We start from the raw sequence: 4,842 nt of genomic DNA, 5'->3' as shown, positions 1-4,842 counted from the left end.
TTTAAGGAGGTTAAAGACCAGTCGAGCTGCAGCATTCTGGATGAGCTGCAGAGGACGAATCGCATTAAGAGGTAAACCTGCCAGGAGGGAGTTACAATAGTCTAGGCGTGAGATGACCAGAGCCTGGACCAGAACCTGGACTAGAACCTGGACTAGAACCTGCGCCGCCTTCTGAGTGAGAAGAGGACGTATTTTCCTGTATGCATGTATGCAGCAGATGCAGAATAATGTTTTCAGAAACCACTGTGCTGCATCAGTGATGAAATATCTACTGTGTTGCTCCCACCTGGTGGTTTAACTGTAGAAGTGGTGCAAGTTTCCAAAAAAGCAACTCAGATCCATCTCATCTATTGTCAAATAGTTCTATTAATACAAAGGTTTTTCTGAGTGAGGAGCACAGCAGTTATGAAAAATATCCCAATACGTACCAGCATCTTTTATATTTGTTATAGTTGATGGTGTAGTCCATGCTTATGGCCATAGAGAAACAATGTTTACTCATGACCAGGAAGTACTGCATATACTGTAACTAGAGCTGCAGCTATTTGACAAATGATGAGTCAAATGACAGACAGGTTATTGGCAACAATTATGATACTGTTGTTAACCTAGTAACCATTTTAGCCATTTGTAAAGATAACAAACGTTTATTTTTTTCAGCTTCAGACAAAACGTGACATTTGACGCTGTCACAGTTGGTGATAAAGGGGAAATTATAATTGACATTTTCACAGTTTCCTGGCATTTCATAGACAAAACATTGAACTAATTAATTCATCAGGCCACCACAAGGCCTGACAATAGGTCAAAACAAGTCAGCTGAGTGTTCTACTTCAGTTTTTATCCCATTTTACAGCTCTGTGTGTCTATAATTGTGAGCAGTTTAACCAAAGTCTGATGTTCCCTTCTGTTATTGGTTTATTTGAAGAATTGTAGAGGTCTGACTTGGTAAAAGGATCCAATATTTTACAATAAAATTCCTTTTGAATAGCAGGAAGATGTTTTCTTGTTGTTGTTTCTGTTTTTTATGTATCAACTTTCACCGCTTCATAATTAACTTGTAATAGTTTGTGGCACCTCACACATAGATTGGGAAACAATGATCCAGTCAAATTGTTCTCTTATAACCGTCATCCACCTTGGTATCGGGTGTGTCCCACAGCTCCACTAGAGGACAGTGGGACAATGTCATGGTTTTGATTTGCATATGCAAGAAAACATTATATGGTTAGGCTTAGGGGAAAAAAAAAAAACAGGTTTACATTCAGGAAAACAAAACTACCTGGATAGGGTTAGGCATCAAAACTCTTTTGGTAACAGAAAGATATCATCAAAGCCATCCATGTCGCTTTCTTGCAGAGTTGAACCCTGGTCTCCTGAGTAAAAAAAAATTACTGCTTTAACCATCCAACCCTCCACAGCTTGCCTCCTTATCAGAAGTTTGACATTTTTGTACTTCCTCAAATTACCTTTGTCATGTGATGTGAGGCAAACTGTCACACTGACTGACACGCTGTTCTTTAGTGGACTGACAGGAGTATTATATGGTTTTGGTTGCAGTGGGCCGAATTCTCACTGTATTTAAAACAAACTAAAGCATATGGGAAAACATAAATGTGGGAAGCACTACAATGCAGATTTGTCAGTCAGTGTTGCTGCAACTATAATAATGCCTCAATCTTTGCTGACTTTTTTCCTATAAATCAGTACAGTATGTAAATATTTCTTGATGTATGCAAACGTGCGCACTCATCCAACACCTAATCACAAAGCAGGACACCAACAACGCCTGCCAGTTTGAATATAGTTTTCTTGGCTGACCCTGCAGATGGTATTTACAAAAAAACCACGTTGTCAAACATTCTGAGGAGATGTGGAAAAGCCATCCTTTAAATATTCATAAAGACGCCCGTAGGGAACGTCTTCCTCCAGAATACAAGATATAATATTCATGCTGTCCTCTTCCCTCTTTGTCTCCTAACCTCAATTCTCTTTCGGAAGTGGGTCAAACGAGTGTTGCGAGGGTATAGCCCCAGAAGGTGAAATAACCCCCAGAACACGTTCAGCGTCAACATTAAACTACACCTGCACAGTTTTACACCGTCTAAATACACATTGTGCGCAAACACATAAAACATTATAAACCCATATGGACAAAACGTGCACTGAAAAGACTTCCCTACTCCTGCTCACACCTCACACAGTCTTGTTAGCATAGCTCAGAGATGTCAGTGACACAGGCAGCAGTAACTGTCCTCAGTTCAGCGCATACCAACCACGATTAGCTGTCAGTATCACTGAAATTCTATGAATGGTGCATCTGTGTCCATCTCAGCATGTGAATTTACTTCCTTACTTATGTACTTACTTAATCACATTATGAGAGCCTGACCCATACTTCTAACCACCCCCGCTCATCTGACCTGATCTGATTTCCCCTCCCGGCAACCCTGAATCCTGGCGCAAATCAAGGTGAAGTGACAGGTATGGTAGCATGACATTACAAAACTGGTGCTCGGGACAAGATGTTTTGAAAAAGAAGTTTCATGAACCAAAAGGAGCTCAAGATCTCTTTTACTCCCAGTAAAGTAAGGAAGATTGTGGGTGTTGTTGGCGTCAGGGGTTCTGTATCTTGGTAATCAAAAGTATCATAGTCATCATCACAGCTGACCAGCTCATGTCATCGACATCATCCTGAAACCTCAGGCAGCTTCCTGGAAAAATAAAACTAAATGTGAAATTATCTTGTGAAGTCACTTCAGGTTGACCTACTTCTCTTTCTGCTTCCTTCTTAAAAAAAATATGATCTGTCTCACCCTTATTTCTCTTCCTTTGTCTGTGTATGTTGTTTCAGTCCCACCCTTCTTTCTCGTAATCTCTGCTCCCAAATAATTTTTAATATTTTCCAGCATGAAGAACAAAAGTATTCAGGTTGAATCATTTGTAACACCCTCTAAATCGAGGTGGAGCAGTGCTGAGTTTCTTCAGGTGTTTCCACACCATGTCATTCAGGTTTTTCAGGTCTGACAGGACTCTGGTGAAGGAGGTTGGTTTAACCAGGTGGAAGTACGCGGAGGATAGAATAAAAGAGTATATGCAGAACTACGGGAGAATAAACACAAGAGCAGAGAAAAGGGCACAGAATGAGATTCATTGGAGCTTATTTCGCATGTTCTGGTCAACAAGATACAAAACACTTCAGACAGATAGATCCTATTTTTAACCCGGTTAAGATATTGCAAAATATTGTTTAAAAATGGCTAATCACCCACCAAATCCAAACACAATTAACTGAACTGCAGGGGAATAAATAATTCAGACTGTTTCAGCTGTGTTTGGTTAATGTGCACTGTCATTCGCTACAGGTGTTACGAGTGACATTTGAGCCCGTCAACTCTGCTGGCGCCACAGGAACATCGTCAACCCCCTTTGCCGACCCAGAGAGAGAGAAGATAAATGACTTGAATGACCTGAGTTTGTGACACACTCGTGCACACATCTATTCATTAGCTTGCCCTGAACAGGGTCATGGCTGCGCCCATCTGACAGGGGATGGGGCGAAGGTTAAACCAGAACTACAATTTGCTGCTGTTTTTAAGCGGTGGAGAGCAAAACCAATGCTAACTCCTTTCAGCCATTGTTGTGACTCACTATCACCTCCTGAGGCGCAGGGTGATATTATGGGACAGAACAGACCGAGGCTAACTCGTAAGCATGCTCATTTCAGTGGATACCTGTTCGAAACAATACAGAGAATCCTTTCACAAAATCTCAAAACTATTACTTCATTACATTCTTTTGATACGTTTAGTTTTTCATTTTTAAATGTTTAAAACAAAACAAAACAAAAATCATACATAGCGTACCTTTAAACAGTCTTATACACTGAGTATAGAGATGACATGGAGTTTGTTGACGTGCTGTGCCGACTATGAACATAGATCAAACGGGACACATGATCTTGGTCAGAAAGATTATTGGTGATCTCATTTCAAGTCAAACTTATGCCGGCATGTGAATTAAAATACAGATCAGAATCCCTTCATTCAGGGGCTGCACGATGAAATGTCTGAAATGTACACTTTGAAGCATATGTCAGACTCGGCAGTCTTTTCCCTGAGGCTATATGTAAAGTAACTGGAGCAGTCTCAATGTTACTTTGCTTTATTTCTAGGCTATTTATATATTTTTTTTTGCAATGAAAGGGTGGAAGTTTGCATTGCCTACGAAACATCTCAGTTCAAGGGGTCAACATTTCCCAGGAAATGTTTATCATCTCGGGAAAACATATAGGCCTAGATAACTTTGCAAGTGAGCCAAGACCTGACCTCTGACCTCAGGAATTTAGGAACTATCCGTATTAAGTTAAAATTCCTTTGAACCCCCTACGTAGCCCTAAAATATAAATTGAAAGTTTGTTTTTTTCCGTTTGCATGAATTCCCGGTGCAATAATTCCTCTTACAAAGAGCATTATAACATTATCGTTGCTGCCTGTACCTTATTTCTTATCTCCTCCCATTCTGCTCTCGCACACATTCCTGTCATAAAAGCCACGGGCGGACAGGACCAAACCATCTCCAGGGAGAGTATCCTGAAACTTCTAATTTTATTAAGCAGAATTCACTCACCGGGCTTTTACAAGAATACACCATAATAATAATATAGCTTATACATAAACGCCCCCACTGTTTACCGTGCAATGTTTTTCTGTCGGTGACTATGTGGGACAAAGTTGGGAAACGTCTCACCCCCATTCCCGGACCAGTGGACTCGTCCTAACCCTGCCATGTTGGATGGAACTGGCTCTGGGCTCTCTGACGGCCGGACTTCCCAGGAAAGTT

This window comes from Embiotoca jacksoni, unplaced genomic scaffold (assembly GCF_022577435.1).
Source record: "Embiotoca jacksoni isolate LCO1_2020_lvr unplaced genomic scaffold, fEmbJac1.0.p SCAF_21, whole genome shotgun sequence".
Taxonomy (NCBI): Eukaryota; Metazoa; Chordata; class Actinopteri; family Embiotocidae; genus Embiotoca; species Embiotoca jacksoni.
Note: the sequence above shows the minus strand (reverse complement) of the source record.